This window comes from Anser anser (assembly GCF_964211835.1).
Source record: "Anser anser genome assembly, chromosome: 8".
Lineage (NCBI taxonomy): Eukaryota > Metazoa > Chordata > Aves > Anseriformes > Anatidae > Anser > Anser anser.
In genome coordinates, this window is record NC_139728.1 from 10188165 (window position 1) to 10215358 (window position 27194).

General features: G+C 51.5%; 1 protein-coding gene across 1 annotated transcript in view; it reads right to left on the reverse strand.

Moving 5' to 3' along the window:
- The window catches only part of NUF2 (NUF2 component of NDC80 kinetochore complex), a 145249-nt gene that overhangs the window by 31531 nt on the left and 86524 nt on the right, over window positions 1–27194 (reverse strand). Inside the window, exons 31-34 of the mRNA XM_083845765.1 lie at window positions 18260–18429; window positions 11891–11987; window positions 8223–8319; window positions 7122–7266 (exon numbers count right to left, since the gene is read on the reverse strand). The gene's annotated coding sequence lies outside the window, so the exon portion shown is untranslated. The remainder of the gene's footprint in view (window positions 1–7121; window positions 7267–8222; window positions 8320–11890; window positions 11988–18259; window positions 18430–27194) is intronic.

Below are 27194 nucleotides of genomic sequence, written 5' to 3' on the forward strand. Positions count from 1 at the left end.
GGAGTGGGACTGACCTTAGGCTGGACCACTGGCTTCATCCAACGACAGAGCTAAGTGACAACCCCCAGAGCTGAGTGACTTCTCCGGAGTGAGCCAAGTGGCAAGGCATTTTGGATGGTCTGGTTTTTAGTACCCAGTTTACGGTGAGGAAGCCAAGTCCCATGCCTGCTTGCTCTCCCTTCACATTACTGGTGGTTGCCTCAGCCGGAGTTGAAGCTGAAAATACCCACATGGTACTTCAGGAGAGCTTCAGCACAAGGCAACAATTATGTTGGGCTTCCTCCTGCCCAGCCAGCCCTTGAGCACACAAGATGTGCCACCTTAGGACAACCTGCGTCTTGGGAGGGAGGAACAGCAAAGGGCAGCTGTGAGGTCTCCACAGAGCCACAAGAGAAGCACTAAAGGCACATGAGGATAGACTTCAGGGACAAAACATGTACCTCAAGGGGCTGGTGCAGTTTCTAGTGGTGTCCCCTGATGCTGCTGGAAGACCCAAGGGCTCACGCACAGGGACAGGCACAGGTGAAGAGGGAGATCCCACATGGGGTCCTCCACCGCTCTGGGAGCTGCTCTTGTCCATGCTCACTGAGGTTCTCCTTGGCCTGACAGCAGCAGGGGTAGTTCAGTCACACACGTGTGCAGCTGCTTCCATCAAACAGGGCACCTACGTTTACAAACGGACACCTTTGGAAGAGCTGGAGAAGAGAAACCCTCTCATCACCTGAAACATCACTCTGCGCTTTGAAGAAGAGACCTCCACAGCCAGCTGTGGTTGCTCCTTGTCCTGGAAATCAAGCCAAAAAAAAATAAAAAGGTTTCCCCTGCCCTGCCCCTTTCTTTAGGTGACACATTTTCAGAACTTCTCCCAAGTTTTTGCAAATGAAGAAGGAAAAAGTTCAGCTCAGGCTGACGTGCCAGTGCCCTCAACACTCACTGAGGGGAGCCGGGAGAGGCTCGCTCCTCTTGGTCCCCCAGACCCCACATGGGCACAGGGGACCCCACAAAATCTCCCTGAATGTAACCGGGTTGGGTCTTGGTGAGCACACCACGGTGTTGCCTTCCTCCCCCCGTGACAGTCGCCTTTCTTTTCGGTGCCAGTGGTTCCCTTTGTGTTTACGATAACAGAGGGATGCTTTATTGCATTTCGCCCGGCCCGCTGCCATGGCAACCGGCAGTTGCTGCGCGCTGTAAAAATAACCCTCCTTCTTTGATAGATTTCACTTGAGTGAAAATAACCCTTAAAAATAGGTTGAAATTTCCATACTAACTCTTCCAGGAGGTTCAAGGGAGGCGAGGATGAATTGCAGGACCGGCCGCGCGGTGCCACCCCGGCATCCTCCGACCTAGGCACCGAGCTCGTGGAGGAGCCCATGAGGATGGTTTTGGGAGCCACTGCCAGGCCACCCGTCCCTCCAGGCATGGTGTTGCTGGTGGTCCGGGGTAGAAGCCGTGCCCATCACCATCGGTGAAGCCCACGGTGCACTTTCTGCACAGCCACGCCACGGTTGGGCCCAGTGGATGAGGTGGGTCTCCAGGGCCTCCATCTTCTCAGCTCCCACGCACCACGATCTCAAGAGAAAGGCTTTGACCTACTCCAAGGCTCGGCGATCCCAGGCTAGAAGCTGGTGCTCTCCGTCCGTGCATAAGCATTTTGCAGTTGGCCATCAGCAGGAAGCTTCAGCATGGATTTGGGATGGCTAAATCAGAGCATGTCAACTGCCAGCACTGGTTCTCTCCCCAAAAAGACGCTCCTCTAGGGCCTGAGAGAGCTGCAACACTCTTGGGAGGCCTTGTGTCCAGACTCTGAGGGGCACCAAGCAGCAAGACTCACGGGGACGATCCATTCTCATGCTGGGAGAGGTTCAAGTCTCCTTCTTTGATTCAGACCATCCCTAATCCCTACTGGTCCCATTTCCAGGCAGTGGAGAGCTAGCCGGAGCTGCTCTGCAGCACTGAGGTGTTGCTCTCATGCCTGCTCCTGACTCATCCTCAACTACGAAGGTAGTTTTTTTTTCTTTGTTGGCTCCTTCCTTTCCTTTTTGTTCTCCCAGCCCCTCAACTGCTCTTCCTCCAAATAAAAGCCGATTCACATTTTAGAGGTGGCCCTTGATTCCTCCCATGAGTTTAGGTGAGTCGAACCATAAGAAGTGGAGTAATGAGATTATGATTAAAAGCACACCTTGATAGTGGGGCATCCATCAAGCTGTCATAGAAATCGTATCTCGGAGGCTGCTCTCATCAATCTGACCTTTCAATTATTACCCAGAGTTCATGACTCTAAGTGTATATAATTCCTACCTCAAATCTGAAATACACGCCTTTGTTTTTTTGGCTTGCCTTGTGCACGGCCGCGCGAGGCTTCCTCCACCAAAGCATTAGCAATGCTTCGCAATGCAAATTAACTTAAAAGAGCTCTTTCACCCAAAAGATTGGGAACGAGATCAAGACACCACTGGGGCACCAGCAGAAGGCTGTTTGAAGGCTTTATTAATGTCTGTTTGGCTTTTCCTCAGCTTTTTTCAAAGTCAATGACTGCTGAAGCCAACTCCAGTGGTGTTCACACCTGCACCCTACTTTGGTTTGTGTCCCCAGGGAGGGGAAGGTTGCTCTGGACATGCCACAGCATGACCCTGACTTAGGGAAGGTCCCTCCAACCCAACCAGGACAGGCTTACAGGCACCTGTGCAGATGAGATTTTCTGCCCAACCACCACTGATAAAACTCCTCCCAGCCAACGCTGGATTTTAGGAGTGGGATAAAGCCTAACTCAGCATCATTTGCCATGTTCCTTGGCATCACTAGGAGGATTCTCCCACATTTCCTTAGGCCCAGAGCACCATTCACCTCCAGCCAGCTCCGTGCATCCCACTCCACCTCCTGTCCTGCTCTGGGGCTCTTCAGGCTGAGATAAGACAGGATTTGCCTGGTGCCAGCCTGGCACCTTGCTGCTTCCCCCTGATTTTCCATAACTTTTTATCAAGTCATGAAATCCTGCCTGAATCTTATTTGTACCTTAACAGATGTAAGACATCAGGCTGTGTTCACAGGGGGTTCCCAGTGCCTGGAAATGGGGCATCCTCTCGCTCCCTGCCTTCTCCTCTAACAGCAGCAGAAGAAAGAGCTGGCTCTTTCTAACACAGCTGTTAGGAAGTTGTTCCTAGACAGAATAAAACAAATGAGGCCATTCGCTTTATACTTTTCCTCCAACGGAACCAGGTAATTTTATAAAAATAAACTTCTCTGCTACCTAGTGAGTTTTCACAAACAAGAAAACACAGCAGATACTTTGCAGGAGAAAAAGAAATCCCTAGCTGGAAAAGACAGAGGGAATAGAAATGCGTCAATTTGGGATCTTTGACAAATACAGTCCTGAAGATGATCTTGCTGTTATTTGTATTGTTGCAGGGTCTGACAGCCTCTGATCACAGCTTTGTTCTATGATTAAGTACCAAATGAAGTTCTTTCGCAAAAATCTCTATCTTTTTTAGAGTTCTCTCTTTCAGATAACTGAAATTGTGGGAATTTCCATAACAAAAAGCCTCAAAAACAACAGCAGTGACTTTTACGGTGTCCCTCAGTTTTGCAGCAAAGGTGTTCAGGGGAGGGCAGGTAAGGCCAGAAGAGATTTTGTGAGTCAGACACCCTCAGAAGAAAGAACAGCTTTCAGAAGCGACCCCAAGGCTGACAGGACATACGGACATTTATCTGCCAACACCTGTTAATCCGTGCAGCCCTTCACAGTAAATCTGCAGGTGGACTGGAGCTCTGTTCCTACACGAAGGGCAAACTTCCCTCCATCGCGACCCTGCCCAGCTGACTCGTTTCTAAGCCACCATCAGCAGCAGCAAACAAGACCCCCTCTCCGTGGAGAAAACACTTAGCAGTATTTCAGGCACAATTCTGCTTTGAAAGCCTTCCTTAATCAAAGAGTAAGCAGTAACGCATCCCCAGCAACAAGCTCAGTGAGGGTGAGGACAGTCATCTTCAGCTTCCAGGCAAGAGCAAGACAAGAACGTATCAGCCACACAAGCATCACAGTCTTTTTTTTTTTTTTTTAATACAACGTATTTCACCAGTCTCACACCATCCACGTCAGAGCTCTGAGCATTGCCTTACCAATGCCAGTATAAATGTAACGATAGCCTGGATTTCCCAAAAGCCACCTAAGAAATTTCTTTTGGGTGAGGGACAAGATGCTTCCACACTGTGCTGCTCAGGGCACGCCTTGAGAGACTGAGCCCAGTGCTGGTCCAGCTCCCTGAGCCTTGCAAGCTTCAGACCCACCTGGGACTGGCTTCACCTTGCTCATGGAAGTCTCCTACGGGTTCCCCTGCATCCAAAGGACAGGTCGTGTGGCCACACACCACCAGGGGCCTCTCTCCTGTCTGACAGCTACATAAAAGAAGCAGTCTGGACGCTTCTAAACCTGCACTGCAGCCACACATTGTTCCCTCGCAGCCCGGTCTCCGGCCAGGAGGTTCACAAAGGTCCCAAGGCACCAGCTGGAGCACCTCTGCCACTCAGTGCAGATGAAGCCCCAAAAGCTCCCCTTCCTTTCTCCCATTCTCCCTCTGCCCTCTCCCCCAGACCAAATCTTGGCTCTCAGGAATCGAACCTGTGCTGTCCTGAGAAAGCCCTTTCCTTCTCATCTCCACACAATCACAAAAGGAAGAGGCTGATTACAGTTCTCACCGCTGGCTGCTACACGAGATGAGCTGATGGGCTTGTGCATGCACCTGAGCAGGGGAAGAGAGGCTGCGAGCCGTGCTGTTAGCAAGAGGGAAGTTCTCTTTCCCAGGAACAAAGGGACCGGGGCTCTCGCATTTCACCTCTGTGCAACCAAAACGATGCCTAATGCCTCCCCTGAAGGTGGGAACCACATCTGAGCTATGCTGCAGGCCCACGCAGGAAGGCGCTAATCCTGTGCTAATTTATTTTATCAAATTAATAAGAAGAGCATCCATGGAACACCAGAGACTTCCTCTTCTCGGGCTCCCAGCAGAAAGCTGCATGATCCCTTTGTAAAGAGGGTGGGGGGTTGTTGTTTTCCTTCTTTTTTGCCAAGAACATAAAATTAATAAAACAGGATTAAGGGAGATATGGTTTTAACTGATTCCTTAATCCCGGAGAATAATTAATGAGAGCAATGCACCACTTGGCTCGACTCGTCCCACATTTGAATAATAAATAGCATCCACAAACAAAAAGAAGGAAAAGGGAGCAAGAAGAAGGTTGAGCTGGAAATTCTTACTACAAAAATACTTTGCCGTATATACGCGTGCATCTCTTTCTTGCCTTGTGTCCAGAAAATACAGGACAGAAGAAAGCACAGACCAGTTCTGGCCACATACAGATGCGTTTAACCAAGCCAAGACGTACAGGAACCTCTCCATGTTAAAGAAACAAAATCCCACTAAAAGTAGAGATAGATTGCCCATGTTAGGCCCTTATACTAGTATCAGCCCAGACTTGCTTGAGTACTGTGATCCCAAAGCAAGGGGGTGTCCCCAGCCAGAGTCACTTGCTCTTAACATGCCAATCTGCATAAGTAGACAACCTGAGGTCCTACAGCACTCATCCTCGTGTTCCCCACCACACCACATGTTGGAGACACCTCTGGTCTGCTACAGAAGATCGGCAAAGGTGCTGCAGATGGGATTCAGGCCACCATCTAATATCTGTTTAAGCACACGTCCATCCAACAGTCCTTCTACTCAAGGGAGAAAAGGTATCGGGGGTTCTGCAGCTTAGTCACCTATTTTGTGGTGGGGAGAACCATACTTTGGAAGTCAAGGAGCCCTCTTAGACTGAATACCTGTTTTCAGTTCCGTTGTGACCCCACCACACTTGTCCTAGAGACGGAACATGCCTTCCTGGGGCTTACTCCAGGAGCCCCCACTGATCCCTGTGTCTCACAAGGATCTCCCAGCTCCTGGCCACCTGTAGACCCAGCAGAAGTCCCTGCCCTGAGGAGTTCTTTGTCTCAGCAGGAAGGAGAAAGGTTACTGCCTGAGAAAGAGCTAAAAACCCAACTCCTTAAACACTGTTTCTTAAGTTTCTTGAATCAAAGGGGAACTAAAGATGTTCTTCAAGGATCCTGAGTCATCTGTCATTTTTTAACTGCAGATCTGTAGATACCAGTGGCAGACCTATATCCGTCTTTCATACATCACCTTGGACTATCCAAGCCCAAGGCAGACCACATTTGGGCACCAAAATACCCTAGATCCTAAAGAGCACCTTAGCAGCTGACCAGGCAGGTCGCAGACGTGAGGAGGAATGGCTGGATAAGCACGGCCTCGTCCCTGCCTGCAGCCCTCGTTAAGGCAGGGCTCTGCTTTGAACTCCTTCCTGATGAAATGATTAATGAATGCCACGCAGACCTCTTCCCTTCCTTCCTCTGCTTTCACCTGCCACACAGAGCAATACCAAACGAGGTGATCATGACAAACACAGCTCTAATTCTTTATTAATATTAATCAGAGGCAACCTTTCCATTGACACCAGAACCCGAGCGCGTGTTGGCAGGGAGGGGATAACACTGCAGCAGTGACATTTCTTGGGTAGGTGATTTTATTTTATCTCGTGCCTTCCCTTCCCCCCTTTAATATGGGTTAGCGCTGCCTTGTACAAACAGAGGAAGGAAGGAGCTGATTAAATAGCAGAGTTGGAGCATAATGAAAGAAAAAGCCCACTGCAAACATGTGCTGATTGTTTTAAACGGGAGGCACCAGGAGGTGGATTTCAGGTGGTGCCACGGTGGCTCCTCTCATAATCCCGGCTAAGGTGGTATTAGGGCTTTTGAGCTCAGAGAGAATTTCGCCTGGTCCCTGCTGGTGGGGAGAGAGGCTTAGGCACAACAGCAAAGCTCACACCGGCTCCCTCTCCTCGGCCCCTCCTGGGGCTAACGCCGCAGCGGGGCTGGGAAGTGCACAGCCATGCAATCCCCTTACCCAAAAGGGGTCCCCAAACCTCACCCTGCTGCACGCCCAGGGCAGCGCTGGGATGTCATCAGCCAGGGTGCAGGCTGCTTGCAGGCACAGCACTCATGGTTTGCAAGCCCAAGTAAGGTTGCAAAAGGATTGCAAAGCTGGAAGTGCTATCAGCGTATGAACCCGTACCTGCACTCGCACGAGCGCTGCCTATCCGAGATCACAGCCGTGCCCACATGCTGCTGCTCTGCTTCTCCTCGCACCAGTATGCTCGTGCATTCACTTTCCTTTACAATAAATGCAAGGAGAGGCCTTCAGAGAGAGGACTGCCAGCCTGAAAACAGAGAGAAAACCTGATGACGGGTCGCTTCCACGAGAATCCAACTGCCCACACGGTTTGGCTTGGGAGATGAAGAGGGAGACGAGGCTCTTGCATGCTCCCAGCCAGACACCCTCTGGGCACCTGCAAGATCTCCACCTCTACGTAGCAGTATGAAGTGGGCTCATAGGAGCCCTCTCAGCACATGCACTTAGCAAGGGAGCACAAGCTTTGCAGAGCAAAGAAGAGCTGCTGGAGTGAGAAGTCACCTGATTCGTAAGGACAGGAGACGACCACAGCCCCAGGCACCTTAAAAACCTGCACCCACACACGTCAGGGTGTTCCCCCACCTCCAACACCCCCCAGCACTCCCTCCCACCACTGCCACGCTGCCCATCTCCTCTCAGGTAGCATCTTTAAGCTCCCTTTGCTGTCTGTTTGCAGATTTTCTGGGTTTCTTCTGTCTAATTACAACAGGATTGCAAGGAGATTTGTAAGGAGAGAAGCCCCTGGCTCTCAGCTGAATGCAACTTCTCTCTGTCTCTTAAAACAAATAGATTTTCATTGAAATCAACATATCTTTCTGAATTGAATAGGTTTTCATGGGGACAATAAATTTCTTCAAAACAATGCATTTTTATTACAACATATTTTTGTTCAAACCAATACTTTTTGACAACCAGATATTAATGACCAGGCCAAAGCCATAAATTTGCCTCAAACTATGTGTTTTCTCATGGAAGGAAATAATTTTTCTCATACAAATACATTTTTATTTGAATCAATCCTCTTTTTTTTCCCCACTCCCCAAAATCAGATGCGTTTCTGGAAGGGAAGCAGCACCTAGGAAGCCCCTTCATTTCGAGAGGAATCAAGTACTCGCGAGGAGCGTCTCCCTCCCAGCCTCCCAAGCCCAGAAGCTGCACTTGAAGCTTAAATGCAAACTCCTTTTTTTGCCATTGCTCACATACCTAAACTGCCAGCCAGCTTCTGGTAGGTCCTACAGAAACTCCTCGTCCTGGGTTCTGCTCCTCTTGCTTGCTGTTTGCTGTCTGTTCCACGGAGAAACTGCGAACAACAGAGCCCAGTTAAATAAATAAATCTTCCTTCACTTCTCTCAGACCTCCTCAGAGCCTGCTCGACGGCCCCAAGCCCCCCGCCCTTGCACCCCAGGGACCCCAGTCCTGCCCGAACCAATCTCACCCAGAGGTGTCAGCTCCAGCAGCGTGCTCTGGAGAGGGGCAGGAAGGGGGATATGGGGCTGGCCACAGGGTTTAGTATGCTGCAATTGCCAAAGCTTTGGCTGCTGCTTTTTCCACCGCTGGCTCAACACCGACCCCCGAGCAAACCCCATCACCCCCAGACCCTATTTCCCCAGCTGACCCTACAACTCGGACACAGCCCCTGTTTCAGCAGCTGCCCCCGTGAAGAAAACACATTTTTGGTAGCAACTAGCTGCACTCAACCCCCTCAAACCACATTTCCAAGCTTGGGCCTGGGTCAAAGCCCGGGGATCCAGGGGCTCGCCGAGCATCGAGGGCTGACAAGGGTTCATTTCCCGTGGCCCCCGTTGGCCACTCTTTGTTGAGCTTTCCCAGTCCATGTAAACATGCTAATTGCTTGGGCTCAGCACAGGGCTGGATGCCGCGCTGTTTGTTTTCCATTGAATAGGATTAGGGATTCTGACACCAATGATTAATCGCCGTGCTGCAGACGGCTGACGAGCCCGGGGAAGGCGTCCTCTCCGAGCAGAGAGCGCGCACAATCTCTGCCAAGCAGCTGCCGCTGACTTCTATCTAACCCTCTGCATCTTGCCCTTTTATCCTCCCCCTTCTCCCAAAATGCCTCGTGTTCACCAAGCCAGCCCCAGACTCCCCTAGGGGCAAAGGGAGAGGGGGCCAGGGCAACCCCAGAGGTGATGAGCAGTGTGCCCTGTGACATTTCCCTATGTCCCACGCTGCCAAGACCCTCCCGAAATGCTTCTTGGCCTTCAGCTTGACATCTGGAGAGCTTTACACAATTTTTGCAACTCCCACCGCCCTGGCATCACAGGGTTGTGCCGGGAGACCCAAGCTCGGCAGATGAGACCAGCACTCCCGTTCCCAGCTGCAATACTCGACGTGCAGCTGAGCCGCCCCATGCGCGCCAGCAGCCTCCTTCTGCAAGCACAGGGCACCCGTGAGGCCACCCGGTCCACGTGGGACCACGTTGAGGCATGGCACAAATGCAGTCGATTCGTAGGAGCCCTCCACCCATCCCAGGCCTTGCCCAGGTTTTTCTCAGGGTCTGGTCTTAAGGGGCTGGATCTGGAGCTCCCAGTCAGCAATTTGGGGCTGTTCCACTCCCAAACTGAAATGCAGCATCCCTTCTCCTTGCCATTCCAAGCCTCCCCTTGTGCACTTTTCCACTCACCTCCCGCAGACAGCCAGGGTGAAGGAGTTCCTACAGTATGGGTGCAGGGCACCCAGCACCAGGACTGCCCCTGGCCACCTCCAAAGTCCCCAGAAAAAGGACCTACGCTGACCGGAGCAGGGCAGAGAAGAGCAACAGGAGCTGAACACCTTCCCCATCACCGCCTCCATCCTCCTGCTCCCCCCAGCGGCGGGGACGGCGAGGAAGAGGACGAGAGGAGGAAGGGCAGAGAACGCAGCCGGGCGGGAGGCAAAGCGTGCCCTCCAAAAGTTGCAACCCTCTGAGAGCTCCTCTTCTCCTGACCTTGCAGAAGGAGCGCTGGAGGCAAATCCACCCATCTCGGCTGGTGCCTCGCACGACATACTGTCACTCAGACAAGCGACGTTCTTAATGGCTTTGTGGGAAAGGCCTGGCCTGCCTTTCCATCTGTACCTTCTGCCGGCTCCCCTCTCCAGCACTGCCTCCCCATACAACATTCCCTTGAATTATTTAGACTGGTAAATCTTCCTGCATCTCACATCTTTAGTCCATCTGTTAGCCGGGGCTTTGCCTTTATAGGAACTGTCCTTTATGCATGCCGGCATCTGTCAACAGTACACTTGCCTCTTTTATTCATGATCTTCCGTGGGAGATGGTACAAGCTGCAGAAATGCCTCATTTCTGGTATGCATTTCATTTTAATGGAAGATTACATGACTGGGGCCCATTTTATTACTTCTTGCCCTGCACATTCATCCATCACGAGCCCCATTTGCTGAGGCTGCACTGGGACGGCAGCCATCAGCCTGCTCGCCTCAGATTCCTCCCGTGCCGCTTTCTCCCCCCCTCCAGGCCGGGGAGGAAAACGCCTGGCGTTGGACGAGGGGAAGGTTAGCAAAGGGGAAATGATCTGCCGACAGGGCTCGGAGCTTCGCCAGCCGCTGGCAGAGCGGTGGCACAGCCACACAAGCTCCCAAAAGCCACACCAGCGGTCTCGCCGTCCTCATCTTCACGCCGCCCTTCTCCCACCCGCACCCCCTGCACCGCTGGGTATTTGGGGTACGGCCACCCCGAGCACCAAACACAGACCTTGACGTCTTTCTGGAAAGACCCCACAGCCAAAATAACCGCTTGGCTTCCCCCTCCCCTCTTGCAGCCGCCCCCAGTTCCCCGCACGACCCATTCCTGCCCCGCACACACACACAGCACCGGGAGCAGCATAAATAAGATCAATGCGAAGCAGCAGTGGTAATTAAACTGCCTGTGGTATTTGCAGCCTCTCTCTCTTGTAAGGAAGGTTGCATGCAATTAGTGAAAACATTTTGGACTGGGAACAGTGCCAGTTTGCGTTGTCCTTTCTTTCAACTCCCACAGAAACTCGAGGACCCCTGATTATCCTCCAGACTGCAAAAAAAAATAAAACCCAAGTAAAACCACCCCCCTTCCGCACTGCTTTTCCCTGAATTCAGGAGACTCTGTACCAGGAGGCAGAAAGCAGGGTCAGAGGGGCCAGGGATGCAGGCAGCCTCTTCTGAGATATCCCTAAGACATGATGAGGGACAGGTTTCCATTTTAACCCAGAAAAAGTGTCTGTCCTTCTGTCTGGGATCAAAAAATCCCAGCCACGACACCTTTCCTCAGGGACAACTGCTTCACCATCCTGTTCACATGAGAAGGTCGCACTGTTTTCACCCCTGACACGCTCCAAAAGCAGGCTGGGTCAACCCTTGTGTCTGATTGGGATTAAACAACGCTTCTAACTTGGTTAGGGAACTGGTCCAAAACCAAGTAATGTAACTCAGTCCTCAGCTGAGACTCCAAGTCAGCCCTTGGAGGGCTCCAAGGCACGGAAAAACTGACACAGAATCGTCACTTTTGGCTGGGGTGCCAGCTCTGGCTGGGGAAGGAAGAGGAGCAGCCCTTGGATGACAAGGAGTCCTATGCAAAAGTCGGTATTTTTGTGCAACTTGTAGCATATACTAAACGAAAACCAGCAAAATTTGCCACAAATCATGTGCTAACTACCACAGCTGAAATCGAGGGGGAGAGAAACCAGGCGCACCTGGGGAAGAAATACTGAAGGCGGTTGTCCCCAGACTGAATGGGATGAGCTGAAAGAGGCCGAGCAGCTCCTGCAGACGGGGGACAAGCCCTCGCCAGGAGCTGCTCCCACACACACGCGGAGCTTCGGAGCTGAAAGAAAAAGAAAATCTTTCGCTGCAGAAAGCCCCGAGCGCCAGCCACTCACCCAGCAGTCAGGAGCAAGCGGTACCAGGCGCGTCCCATATGGCAGGAGAAATCAGCAAGAGTCTAGCACGTCTCTGGGCACGGAGCTGTAGCAGAGACTAAGGGAAGGAGAGAAAATACGCTCAGCTACACTTCACAAGGTTGGTTAGCTAAACAGTCACTGTAATTTTACTTTGAGTATTGAGAATAACCTTAACTCTGTCCCCATTTCCCATCCAGTCTAGTAAATACTCGCCGTATCGTAACTAGTCCACCCTGATGGCATAACTCAGCAATTTCCTTTCAGGAATCAATGAGAACAAATGAAAATTTAATACATTCTCCAGACAACCCAACTCCCTTCTCTCCCCCATGGTAAATAAATAATGTGCTAGTCAAATGATGGATGGCGTGCTCCGGGATCGGTGGCCGAGTGCTATTAGGGGCCGGGGAGGTCGGCGAAGGGGAGATGTGGTCTGCGCAGGATGAGGTGGGGCCAGCTGCTCACGAGGTGGCGGCCGTGGGTTGTTCGAGCACATAAAAAGCAGCCGGGAGGGAGAGGGAGATGCGGGGAGGTTTCTGGGTGATGGAGGAAGGCGCACGGTGCGGCCTGGGCTGGCTCGGTGTGGGTTGCTGCACGGGGGGTTCTTCGGTTTCACTGTCGCAGACGTGGCTGGATCCAAAGCCCAGTGCTGTCAATGGGGGAAAAGAAAAAGTGAAAGTCCTTTTGTCTTCGGCAGGTTTTGGATCAGGCTGCTTTGCTGGGTGAGGCAGGTAGATGCGAGATACTGGCCTGCCTGGCAGGAAGCGGGTGGAGGAGGAGGTAAAGAACAGTCTGGGGGAATCTTCAGCCATACGTGAAAGGGACAATCGGTGCAGATGCACCGCGGGTCCAAAAAGAGCCAGCAGGGAAGGTGTGTGAAGAGGTGAGCCTGGAGTAAAGCGCTAGGGAGGTGGGACCCGACAGTAATTGGACAGGAGGGAGACCTAAGCCGAAGTTTCTCACTCACTGCCCAGCCTGAGCGACCTTGCACGCCCCGTACTCTGGGCACACGTGCTTGTTAAGGCATTACATTTCACATCAACCCTGCAGAAGCCCAGGGAGGTCTGCCTTTTGCCTTCAGCCCGTGAGGCAGGTCCCTGTGTGCCCCAGGACACAGCCAGGTGGGGCCAAGGCAGGGCTCTCGAAGCCAGAGCTGGGATGCTCCAGCACGACCCAGCTGGAGAAACAGCCATCGCTTGGGCTGCAACTCACAGAGCACGCGGGAGACGGGGCGGAGAGCAGCTGCCGTGGGACATGCCCCCAGACCAGACCTCCCCATCTTCACTGGGACAAGCAATGGCACTCACTACTGCATCCATCCACGTCTCCAAACCCAGACTTAGGGATCGGGTTAGGGAGTTCTGCCGGCCCCACTCCTCGCTCCCAGGCAGCGAACTGATGCGTTGTCTGCACCTCCCAGGCACCGTGTCCCAGCTGGTACGCGTGGTCCCCACCACGTCCCCTGCTCCCGCACCACGCAGCTCTGGCTTTCGCTCCTGCTGAACTTCAGGATGCACAAACAACAGTGCCTGCTCCGCCTCGTCCCACAGCTCTGCTTATCTGCTGAGCCGACTGTGTACCTCCTTATCTCTGGGGAGAGCCTCTGTGTAAATATTGCTGTAAATTCTTTGGCTTCCCTTCCAAGTAGCGCTGCTCTTTAATGCCTTCCTTGTAAGACCTGCTTGCCCTACCCCAAGCCATTAGCTCTAACAGGACGTTAATAAGGAGGGGGTTTGGTATCTCGCAGGGAGGCTGACCTCTTTCACTAGAAGCAAGGCACCCATTACGGAGCAATGATAAATCACAAGCCTTCCACTCCTTCCCCAGCAGGCACGTCTTTGCATGCATAAACACACGCGGGAGAGGCGCACACGCTCCCTGCATTAACTCTGGCAACACCCAAACGCCCTGCCGAGCCAACAGGCACGTGGGCCTGGGGCCGCGGGGACTCCCCAGCCAGTCCCCATCGGCTCCCCCCAACCTCTGGGCATCCTCACAGCCTCACGAGGCACCTTTCAGCCTCCGGGTGCTGCTGTGGTCCCTCACAGCTGTGACCCAGCCTCCCCAGCGTGGCAGGGCAGCATGGAGAGATGGTCCCTTTGCTTCCTGCAGGATGGGACAGCAGGTGTGGCCCCATCGCCTGTACCAGCCATACCCGACCTGTCCCACGAGGTTTGGAGAGAGTGCAGACCCTACCCAAAGCTTTCCGAAACAGACGGTGCTGCTCCTCCATCATGTCCTGGAGCTATCGTGTTTAATGTTGAACATTGCATGAGCTGAACCAGGGAGGATGACACCAGCCCGGTGACCGAGCAAGAACCTGCACAGGAGTGTGGCACACAGTGGGACCTCTGGATGTCTCCTGAACCGCTCCCAGGCTCACAGTAAGGAGACTTACAAACACCAAGTCTCTGAGAAGTTTCCTGACGTCCTTTAAACACACGCATTTTTCCCCTGTGATAATCAGTCCTTAAAAACTTCTGCCATCCTGCTACGTTTTTTGACACAAAATCAAAAATACACTCGGAGACCTTGCTGGCTTGAGCCCTCAGATGCTCAGACTCGAGCAGCTGACAACCACACATTGTTTTCAGTGCTGCTATTTTTTAAGAGAGACAAAAAAAATAAAAAAAAGAAAGCACCAAAAACCAAAAAAATTTGGCTCAAAATTGACATGTTCTGAGAAAAATTCTGAAAAAAAGTCTTATTTGACAAGAGAATAGTTTCTGACAGCAAACTATTGACCAGGTCTAACAAGCGGGCTCGGACCAGCTGGAGAAGGAGCACGGGCTTCCTCCTCCATCCCGCAGCCCGGGAGCATTGAGTCAAGCCCGCGGCCGCCTGCATTAACACCCAATTTGCTTTCAGCCCTCCACGGCGGAGCTGGAGAGCACCGAGCCCCGTGCACATCCTCGCCGGGGTCGTGCTCCCGTGCAGCGGTGGAGCAGCGGCCGGCGGCGCGGCTTCCCGGCATGCCTTCCTCCTCCGCGCTCATAAACAGCCGCCTCCTCTCGCCGCCGCCGCTGCTCATCCTTTAATTACGTTAAGGGAAGGTTTCTGCTGAGGCCAGCACAAAGCTGGATGCCCGGCGGGGTGGGGAGAAGCGGGGGCTCCTCTCGGTGCTGCTGGCCCCAGCCTGGCGCTCTGCCTCGGTTTCCCTGGTGTGACCGCAGGGCTCTGCGCCCTCGCGGGGAGCAGCCGCACGCTGGTGCTATCGTCTGCTTAAGTACCAACCCATGCCCACGGCGATTTTTTGCATAATTTGAACAAATAAAAAATAAAAAAGCCTCACAGTCGATTCAGAGCAACAAGTCCGAGCAGAGCAGATTTTGGGGGTTGAAAGCACGGATGCGAACTGCCGGAGATGGATGGGGAAAACATCTCCATTTCTTCACTGCTGCCACGGGCTCACGCACAGCTTTTTCCCCTGCTGTATCCAACTCTGGCCGCTGCATTTAAAACTTTGTCTCTTCTCTGTGCACACCTCCTTGCTGCCAGCTTGAGGGCCCTCGCTCCCCGGGGTTGTCATTAGCCGGCTGTGATCAGAGAACGGGTGTGACCCTTCCACAGCAGCCTCTTGACTTCACTCGCACCCCGCGGGACACACTTGGGAACAGAGCAAGGCGCCTGTTGAAAGATGACTTTTTTTTCCCCCTTACTGTAAAGCCTTCACTGTCATCAGAGCAAGGAGCCCTTCACACGTGTGACACGAAGCCAGGAAATCGGGGCTCTCCTCCTCCAGACTCACAGCTGCAAAGTGACCTTGCGCAAACGGCCCCGTTTCTCAGTGCCTTACTTCTCTGGGAGACTTTGGGGAAAAAGAAAAAAAAACATAGGAAGAGAGTATTTCTAATATGGGTACCAGCTCCTTGAGGGCAAAATCTGGTTGTGACACCGCTAGGAAGCCATGTCACCAGCTCTTGGTGGCAGGGAGAGCTCTCTCGTGTCCCTGCAAGCCGCGGGATGGGAACACACAGGCTGAACATGGAAGTGGGGCTGGGCAAGGCTCACCAGCCCAGCACCGAGCATGCAGGTTGCTGAACCTCTCTCCAAACGGGGAGCTGAAAACAGGGGATGCAATGTGGGATGAGCTCCATTTAAGTCACTTTTAAAAGGATCACATGCATTCAAAGCAGGAAGATGACAAGAACAGCCCCCTGCCTAGCTAAAACCAGAGCCACCACTTGGCTTTCATGTTTGGTTTCCATGCTGAGTGACCTCAACCATCACTGCCTGCACTGACACAGTTTCTGCTTTGGGTCAAGCACGAGCAGATTTTTAAAGGAGGTGGGGAGAAGGCTGGGTTTGCCCCATGCACGGATAAACAGCTTGAGCTGGGCACTACGCAGTATAAATAACTACAGAGCCCTCGGAGGTGCAAATCCTCTCCGCTCTTCTACATGACAGCGCCTTTATAAAGGGATAGCTCATTTGGAATATTATTCCCAGCCACGATGAGGGGAACGATAAGCATACTGGCTCTTCTAACCGCTGTTGGTAAATTGATGGGAGGTGAATTCCACTCAAGCCCATAAAATTAAGACCTATGGATCAATCTTTCTTCATCTGTTTTCCTGTGATTGCCTGGCAGGCAAAAATATGCACAAGTGATGATGAGGTGTATCCAATCTTCTGCTAGCGGGAGACAGGTTTCCATTCAAGGCCAAGGCTTTGAGATGCCCATAAAGGCAAGCCTCCAGCCTAGTGTGAAAGAGATCTTTTTACATCTCGTTACCCAGAGGTAAATCACTCCGTGCTAAATCATCAATTCTTCTCGTCCCCTGTGCTGAACTGGACAAGGTTGGCTGAGAGGACCCAGCAGGGAGGACCATGTGGGGTAGGAAGGGGAGGAGAAGCCAGCACTCAGACATTAGCTATACCATGCTCTCTGCATCCATCGTGGTGACTAAGGGTGTTTTTGCAGCCCAAGACACACAGCAAAAGCCCCATAAAGTATTCACAAGGGTGCAGGAAGAGCGGCATCCACTGGGGCACTGTGGTGGCAAACAGTTAACATACACAGCTGTCGCGAATTCAGGGGGCCTTGTCACTTGTGTAGCATTCCGTTACCCAGCCAGAGCCTTAGTGGGTGAAAACCAGAAGATTTTAGCCCAACCCTGTGAAAAAGTGGCCAAGGAGCACGGAAAGGCTGCTAGGATCAGCTGGGAAAGGAAGGGTGGTTGCAAACCTCGCTGCTGAACGAGACAGCTTTAGCGGCCAGCAGAAGCACAAAAAGCAAAGGCTGCTGTGTATTCTTAGTGGTATGTAAGTATTTGTCCATCTGGACACATCTGGGAGCTGGTGGAGTTCACCACCAGCTGCACATCCCCAGAAGCAGCCAAAAGGAGGCAAGGTTTTGTGAAAAACAAGGGTGTTTATAACCAGGACCTTCTGGGAACCATTTGAGCTGGGAGTCGCGGGAAGCCCTTTGCAAGGGTTAACACACAGCCACTGGAAACCGAGCAGAGCTGCAACAATCTCGCTCCCCAGCAGCCAGAATTTGGGCTTTCTAACAAAAAGTTGCTGTTCTGGCCACGCCGACTCCATTCATCTTCCTGGCAAGAAGACAGGACCTGAGCAGATCCTGCAGTGTCACGAGCCAAACCCCCCCCTGTGCTCCAGCTGCCAAGTCCTGGAGAACGACCCAGGTCCGAAGCCCCTTGAGGCAGGTTTTTGAAGCTGGATGGGGCCACCGGGCTCAAATCAGCATTTCTGGGCCCGATTCTCCCACTTCGCACAAGTTGCTGAGCCCCTGAAAAGTTAGGCTTGCTCCGTGGCAGAGCTCAGATTTACAGAGCCTGGTTTGAACACTTCGGTCCCTGGAGCCTCGCCTAAACTGTCACTGAAGTGAGGGGGAAGGAGAAATGTACTGTCAGGAAACGTAATCTCTGAAAAGTGCAGAAATCCAACTGTGGGAGGATTTACAGGAGTTCAAAACTAAGGGACGCCAGGAAAGACAGCTAAATAAACACATAGATCATGCGTCTTGAAAGCTGATGTCAAGACCATAAAAAATCAACTCGATTATAGGAGCAGACAGGTGGCGATTGGTGCAACCCCTACGCATCGTGTCCTGGAGCCTTCGGCTGGCCCTGTCCACTGCAAAGAGCACCCAGCAGATGTTTTCCTGATTATAAATGCTGTATAATTTATAATCCACAGCCTCGCACTTAAAACAATCCCGGAGCTGTGTCGAGGGCAAATCCTTCCCGTCCATTAAGGCGACCAGTGCCCATCACTTACTGGTGACACGGAGAGCAGATATCACATCCCTTGGTGCGTTAGGGGCTGGGTGCTCTCAGCAACAAGCACAAGACCTTACAGCTTTGGTATGATGCCATCACATACCTGCTTTTAAATCCTGCTCCAGGAACGTCCGCCATGCAATGGCAGCAGAGGTGTGCTGCTCACAGGGAGAAAAATTCCCCCCAGTGCTGTGCCAGGCTCTGCTAAGGGCAAGCGTAGGCTCTTTGTCCTTTTATTCCTCTTCAGAAGTTAACTGAGTCTTGCCAAGGCGCCTGCAAGAAGTTAGCAAGTGTTAGGGCTCATGTCACTCTGAGTTTGGAGAGCAGCACCTCGAAAGGGAACACGCAGCGCTTCCATCCCCTGTAGAAGGATCATATATAGGGGCCCCCACAGGAAAACGCTGAGCTGTAAAAGCGTTCTGAAATAGTCTCATCTCAGCACAAAATATTGCTCTGCGCTTTGCTAGCGGAGGGAATTCAGCACCTTGAACGCCTGGCTGTGGAGACAATAAGCAGACTTTCGCTCCTGGCCAGCTGAAATTGCTCCAGGGCCAGCAACCCCAAGCAAGGGCTGGCACTCCTCAGCAGCTCCCAGAGCCTCCCCTTTGCGAGGCCACCTGGGCCCTGCAGGCACCGTGCCCCCAGTGTCACTTTGCAGCCACCAAGGGACATGCTCCCTGCTAGCACCTGCACGAGCGTGCTTTGAAGGGCTGCGTTTCCCCCGGAGCCAGAAGTCCCGATGGAGAGATGGGCACAGGGCTGCCGGCTTCAGGCTCGTGCGCGAGCAAGGTGGCTGTCTTGGGGTGACACCGCTTGGTCCCAGGCCACAAAGCATTGCTGGAGCTGAACTGCAAAGCTTGCCCTAGGCTAGAGGACTCCTCAGCTCGGCTGCCTGCTAGCCCACTGTTCCCTGTCCGTGTGTCCTGCCGGAGCGCATTCCCATGGGCTGAAAGCAAAGTGGTTGCAGGCAGCATATCCCAGCTCGGACCTTCACAAAGGAATCCCTGCTGAGGCTGTGACAGATGCAGAAAACACGCTATGGGCAAGGAAACCCCAGCTGCACACCAAGGGGCTCGGACTGAACCCCCCAGCCCGGGCAGCCTGGCACGAAGGTAGCCCAAGCCAGCAGTCTCTGACCCCCCTCTAGTGGCTATAAAACATAGCAAAGTTCACGAACCCACTACCAGAGCCTCCTCCTCCCAGCCAAGGCAGAGTCTGAGTGCTGGGACACCAGCTCCCGGGTTAGCCGTCCCCACACAAGGCACAACGGGGCCCTGGCCTGGGAGAGGCAGAGTTTTTATTTAAAAAAAAATACATCAATAAAAAATAAAAGCACAGATCCTCCTCTAAACCCCCACTGAGCAGCCAGGGGAGCCACTGGAGGCAATGTTCCCCTGCGGGGCAGGACTGACAGAAGCATCTCTGCAGGGCTGGGCTCCCAAATCCCAAAGGCATTCCTGCCGCAGCACACACATCCACATCCGTCCTCCCATCAGCCACGCACCCCTCCAGCATTCCTGAAGTTCACGTTCAGACGGTACTGTGAACATCGAGGTAGACACAAAATAGTTATAATAAAGCATTGTAAAATATACTGATGGTTTTCAGCTTGGCTCACAAAAAAGTGGCTTACGCAATTACACTGTGGGCTTGTGTGTTCCACGCGCTTTGGAGCCTGTCAACTGATTTTATCTCAATTTAGCAGAGACAGAGAACTTTAAGTTTTAGTTTCAGTGGGCTGTCAGCTAGAGGACAGGCACTTTCTTAGTGTCCTCCCTCGAGCAAAGGCTGCAGCAGGAGCTCAGCCTCTTAGGAGACGCCAGAGACTCCGCGCGGTTTTCACAAGCCAGCCAGTAGCAGGAAAGGGAGAGCTTACGAGCTCTCACCCAGCCTCAGGACATCCCACCCATCCCTCACCCAACCTCAGGACAAACCTGTGGGAAACCTAGCTTTCCTGCCTGAGCACTTGTCTCACTTGCAAACACTAAAAACTATCACTTTTCATTTTTCTCTAGGAAGTTCAATTCTTCTAATCCCAAGTTCCCTGAAAACAGCTGAGTTTCCTTTGGCCAGCAATTGCAATCAAACGCTGTTAAAAGAAAAACCTGAGAATGCTCTTCACTAGAAATCAAAGCTGCTGGCTTTTTTTTTTTTAAATCCCCCACCCACCAGAGAAAAGCAAGAAAATGAAGCGAGCATTTGTAGGCAAAAGTGACAAACATCTGCTGAAGTAAAGGACAACTCCATCCCATATGGATGGAAAAAGTGTTGCACCAGCTACAGGCAGTTGGCACCTGCCAAACATCTGACCTTGAGAGATCAAGCCAGGTTTAGTATGCACAGTGCAGGCAAGGTTTTAATGTAAGAGATTCAGCTATGTATAGGAACGGACCCATTCTCCTTCTTTAAAAGGAAAAGGAGGAGAAAAGCCTGGGTGAAACAGGCACGTTTGGTTGCCAGCATGCCCTGGCTGTGCTGAGGAGAGCCCCCACGGAGGGATCTGGGGTACGCACTCTGGGGTACAAGGTGGGAGACCACAGCCAGGGTCAGCTCTCAAACACCCTGAGCTTGTGTCTGGCTAGGACTGACGAGATGAAATTAATCTTGCCTGGGCAGTCAAAGTTTGGATCTGCCTTTGCTAGCCTCTAATGAAAAATGCATAGTGGCAAGCATTGGAAAATCCCTGACACTCAGCACCAGAGGGTACATTTAAATAATTCTATGAATATAGATCAATAAAACTAATGTACTTACAGCCTCTCTGTGAAGTATTCAAACTAGAATAAAAGTCATCTTGTATTATAAAGCCTTGTATTAATTCTTAGCACCTATTGTTTTACATATTCAATTAATCTTAGTCAGCAGATAGCAACTCACACATGATATTAAAAGCACAGGGCATGAGAAGGCTTTTAAGAAGCTCCAGACATCTTCATAAAGCAGAGTGTGCTTGGAGGAAGGCATCACTACAAGAGCCAGCTGCCTGCTTCAGGCTGGGGGACAAACACCAGGCGGGCTGGGGACACAAGAGGACATCTGTGGCCATGCCAGGACCTCCAGCTCCTTGTCCTTGGTCTTCAGGAGAGCGCAAATCTGAGGGATCTCAGCGCGTCAGGAACAGGAACCAGGGAAACAAACAGCTTCCCTGGGGAGGTGGAAATGAAATGACCACCAGAAGACCCAGCCACGTGCCTGTGATGCGCTTTCAGTACCAGACGAGCGGAGGAGATGCGAGATAATCTGTGAGGTTGGCCCGAGAGCCTTTCCAAGTCTTTGTCGGGCCGGGTTGCCAAAATCTCTCTATTGCCAGCGCCTCCCTCACGTTGCTGCAGGGAAAAGCTATTCATTGAACGGATAGTTTGGAGAGCTCCCCAGGGAATTTGGAACAGAAAGCTGTTGGACCTAATAAAGCATTACATTAACGGACTAGGCCATCAAACCAATTAGTCTAAAAGCTGTCAGCCCAGACCTGCCAGCCCCTGCGTTTTCCAATCCAGCTCCTACCTTGGGCCACCTTCAGCCATGGTGCGTGGACCTGAGACCCCTTCACGCCACGGGATCGTCGGTATTTGAGTGCCTGGGGGGGATGCGTACGTGGCACGGCCAGACACGTCCCTGACATTTTCCCCGCTGCCATCGTGCAATTACTTAAATGGTGTTTGGGTCTCCCACTTCAGCAGAGGCTTTAACCTTTGGTGACGTGCCGGGACATCCATTAAGCTGCCAGTGGCCCTCAACGCAGGCGGCTTGCTCTGATGAATCCGGCACCACAGGGCCGCTGGGCAGCCATTTCCACGGGTGATCCCGGTGTTTCACCTGGGACTTGCTCAGCACCTCACAAACCAGCCCTGGGTTCAGCACCAGAACAAGAGCACACCATGAGCCAGGAGCAAAACGCATTCAGTACCCGCAGAGAAGCCCTGCATAACCGTCTCAAATGACAAAGGAACACTTAAAATTTAAAAAAAGGAAAAAAACAACCCAAAACGGAGCACACAATGCGATTTGGCGAACAGAGAGCCATTGATAGAGATCTATGTTAGCCTATTAATAACACGCAGCTAGGCTTGCATCTGGACTCACTCCGCTGGTATATTAATCATGTGCGTTTTATATAATAAGCCCTGTGTGCTGCCACGAGGTAGGACACCCCTGCTCCCAACGGCAGCTTTAACGACTCTGCGAGGCTAACAAAGCTCTGCTTTCTGAAAGGAGGCTGGAGTTGGGACCCTACCCAAGTGAGGTTCTCAGGAGGTAATAAAACACCAAGGAGATGCTATCTAGTGGATTTGGAGCATTTCATTCCCTTGAAAGTCAAGTCGACAGCTGATTTAAAGTTTCCAGCTAGGTCATACAAAAGTCAACGGCGGCTGCATCCAGCCAGGTTCAGAGTTTGAATATTTATGGTGTCAATCTGAAATCCAGATAACCACAAATAATCTAAACCCATTAACTCCCCCCTTCCAGAGGAGAAAGCTCTCTGGACGTTACTGCCCATATTGCCAGGGTTACCGCGGGATCGTGTGCAGAAAGTTGTGTGTCTTTTTTTTTCTTTTTTCTCTTTTTTTTTTTTTTTTTAATACAGGTTATTATGCACTGATGGCGATGTGTCAGGCAGTTCCCGCCAGATCAGCCTGCCTTCCAGGAAAGCTGGCGTGGGCACCACGTGATTGGAGCGGGTTGGAAGCACCGAGACAACTCTAGCGCTCGGGTCAAATCCAGTCCACCAGGGAATAGGCTGATAAATTGCAGCCATCACGACGCTGCAGTGCAGGAGTGCAAGGTAATAACCATCGCGTGCTGGCCAGCAGAGCTGCCCACAGCCCAGCCGCAGGAGGAGGCACGCACGTCTCGGTGAGCGTGTCACCGAGGAAGTGCACTCACCTAGGGCAGGGAGGGATCTCGCTCCTTGCTCGCAGAGAAATTTGCCTGCCCTGGGGGTGTGCTCCCCGCCGCGGCCGATGGACGCGGGGCTACGTGCCCCAGAGCTCAGCTTCGGCGTGGTCAGTGGGGCACAGCCTGCTTCGACCAACCTATGGTGCAACAGCACAGGTAGAGCAGCTCCCAAGGGAGACCTGGGGATGATGTGGGGTGGCAGAATATGACAGAGAAGAAAAAATAAACAATTGAAGTGCCAGAAATAGGGGCCCTGCCCCTGGATTGTCCGAGCCCAAGCAGGGCTGGCATCCCAGCAGAAAGACTTGCTGAACAGAGCTGCGTGCTCCAGCGGGATCAAGCTGAGACACACATTACGTTACGGGAACACGCAGGCCCTCTGGGGAAGCTGTGCCTGAAGCATGGTATGGATCCTCCAGCAGCATGCAAAATACCCCAGGGGGCTCGAAAAAGGGTTGCACAAACACAGACCTGCAGTTATACCCCGGACAGGAGCCAACCCAGGAGATCTTGGCGCGTCACCTCTGGCCTCTCTGCAAAAAGCTCCTGGAGAAATCAATCTCTGAGCTTTCAGCAGCACTTTTGCATCTCCACTGGCAACCTGGATGGCCTATCCACGTCAGCCCCGTCTTTACAGCTTCTCCGTGCTTGCAAGAAAGAGGGAAGAGGTGCTGCTGGTTAGCTGCAGAGCTCAGGAGACCCCTGTGGAGTAGGCAGGCATGTGCAGCCCAAGAACTGGAAGCAAACACCTGGAACATCATGCAGGGCATGCACAAGCAGCAGCAGCCCAGCTTTTGACATGGGATGTAGTGACAGGAACAGCCCCACACAGATGTGTGCTGGAACAGATCTGCAACACATCTGCTGGCGCTTGCCAGCACCACGAGCAGCTCAAGGCACTTGCCAAGTGCTGGGACTCGCTAAGGCAAGGTTGTGGGTACCGCAAGCCAAAGGAATCAGCGGGGTGCTGGCAAGAAGGGCAGAGTAACTGGAGACGGAAACAGGGAGAACTGAAAGGGTTATTGCAGCAAATATCTTCCCATCCAGACATATCCCCCTAAAGCCCACACTGAGTCTTCCGCTGATGCTGGAGAAGAGTTAGTGCCCCTTGGTGAGTTTTAGGAGGATTAGTACAAGAATTAGAGTTAAAAATAGGTTTGTAACTGTCTTCATGGACATACAGGAACATGCCTAAATATAACATTAGTTTCCATATGTCGTCAGAATGGCTGTTTAACAAAGTCAGGGACTGAAACAACGCAAAATGTGGTTTTCCCACTAACCCAACGTGGACGACCATCAGCCCCACACCACATAACCAAAGCAGCTCCTGGGGAAGTCAGCAAAGTTGCTGGGGGCTGGAAGCATTTTGCTTTTCCACCCATGTTCAGCTATGTAATGATGCTGCTTTTACTGCCCCAGCTCCCAAACAGCTTTGGGAACGGTCTTCACTGACGTGATGTTGGGTGTTAGGAATTGCAGCAGTTCTTGGGGGCTGTTTTAGGTACCCGAGACACAGCCAGGGGCTTGGAGGTCTGAGCAGGTAAGGCAGGGGAAGAGAAAGGAAGGCAGAGATTGTTCAGCAGTAAATCATTCTACCTACTGCACGATTGTGAAATTATGTTGAAAATTGATTCATCTGAGAGAAAAGGGAAGTTTGTTCCCTCTGTCGTAATAGCAATTTGCAAGGTGGATGTGTGTCTCTATTTTGACAGATTTGTGGGGCAAAGTCAAACTCGAGTGGGTGGCAGAAGTCAGTCGGGGTGATAATGAACAAACAATAATTACAAGGCAAAAAGGGGAATGGGCTGGATACCTCAATTAAGCATTTCCAGATTTTCTAAACATAACGTCCCCGTTTAGTAAAATCATTTATTTTCAGAACGGAAAATATTATTGTGTGCTTGGAGTGCCATCAGAGCTGCGCATGGAAACACTAAGAAGTGGAGGGTAATTACGTCCAGTTTCTCTGGGGCTCGGCATCGTTTAGGAGAGGAATTTCCCCTGCTGTCCCCGCAGCACCAGGGTTACCTGCTCAGCACGTCAGGCTGGAAGCAAAGCAGAGCAGCGACAGGGTGACCAGGCTCCAAGCTCCAGCCTCCCTGCTGGGTGTTTGTCCTGAGCGATTGCAGAAGGATCAGGCAATCCTTCAGCGGCTGAAGAGTTGAGATTTGGGAGAAGCGGCTGCCAAAAATACCATCCCAGCCTTATTAAAACAGGTCACCTACTTATTCCATTTTAGCAAACCGTTAGTGGTATAAGGCTTTTTTTCCTTAAAAATGAGAAGTCCCACTTCAACTTAAAAAACAAAAGTGCCCACCTTCTAATTTCTATTTAAAGCAAATCCTTTGGATTTAAAACAAAATGTTTCTTCTAGAGTTAAACGAAAATGTTTCAACTTGCCAAAATTTTCTTCCCCAAAAGAGACTGTTTCAGGTCAAGCCAAAACATCTTTTGGACCTGCCAGCAAATTTAGCAACACAATTCTTTGTGGCACTGTAATTAGTATGAATGGGCTTCCTTAGCACCATTGTTTCAGGAGCAGCTGTGCTACTTTGATGAATACCCATATTTTTGTATGTCACATGCATTTGCTATGGCCTGTTTATAAAATTTCAACTCATACAGTCAGGGAGCAGAACAGAAATAATATCAGCAGACTTGGGCGATTAATCACAAAGCACAAACAAAGAGAAAAGACAGGGATCTTGTCATGGGACACTGGACAAGGACTCGGAAGACCCAGCTTCAGTTCTTGGCTTGGTCAAAGACCGAGCTGGGCAAGTGAGAAATTATTCTTTCACTGGCAGGCAAAAGTACCCAGAGATGAAACAACTTGCCAGTTTGTCTATTTAAATTCTCAGGCTTTTCATCAAAGGACTGCGTGACCTACTCATCTGCTGTGGAAGCAGGTAAAAATGTTCCAGCGCCATACACACACGCTGTGTATCTAACCGGGGAGAAATGCAAATTCAGTAACATCAAAATACTTCTCAAATCACTCCTGACTCCTTCACATCGAAGGCTCCTCACACTGAAATGTTTTAATTCTGCAAAATCAAAATGTCTACCTGCAATATTTCTCAGAGTCTAGCAGTTCAGCTTTCTGCATCTTGAAATTCTTTCTGCTTCAAATTCAATTAAAATTATATTTCAAAGGAGGCATTTCAGTGACAGCACTTATTACTAAATATCAGCAAAAATATCAGCGCTGGTCTCCTATCAAAAATCTGTTAATTATCCAAAATGAAATGCTGTGTTTCCTTTTGGCTTTCAATCCTCTAATACCAGTTTTTCTTTTGAAGCTGGACAAAGCTGTAAGACTCAGACTCGCCAAGGAGCCACGCTCAACAGTAGGGCAATAAACCAACAAATTGCAAATCCAACCCCAAAGCCAGCAGGGTTGCTTGGGGAGGTAGGAAGGAGTCTCGGGATGCTGGGGAGAAGAAGGGCTGCAACATTAACAAATACATTTTTCCAGAAGCTCAGGGTCTGCAGGTAACTCAAGTAAGTTAAGGAGCAGCAGAGAGAAGAGGGGGCAGCTGCACGGCCAAGCCAACCCCGTGCAGGAAGGGCTCCCCCAGCCACCCCTCTCCCAGCACAGAAAATTGGGATGAGGGCAGGAGGCGACAACTTTAAGGCTGAGGGGCTGATACAAATGAGAGCAGCCCCACAGCGCACGGCGAGCATTTCATCCCCAAGCAGGGTGTTTTTGCAGAGGGCCCCATTAATTTCTCCAAGGTCCATGGGCCTCACTGTCTCCCATCTGTCTAGCAGGGCAAGAATATAGTGGCCCGCTTTAAACGCTTGGAGACCTCGAGTCCCCTCTTTGCTCCCTGCTGAACCCGCCGGTTATGTCCCTAACCCTCTGCAGCACGGACACATTAATACTCAGGGCTACGAAGGGAGTTCAAGGCTGACTCATAATTCACCTGGCCCAAAAAGACACCGGGTTTCTAAAGCCCGAGGCCATAACTTTAAAACATAGAAGCCATCAAAAAAATAAAAATAAAATCCGAACAGTAAAAGGCTGCGAAATTTGCACGCTGCAAAATTATTCCTGTTTTGCAAGGTTCACTGAAGAAGTTACTGTAAATAGCTCTTGTATTTCACACACCAAACACTTCCAGAAGCATTAATGA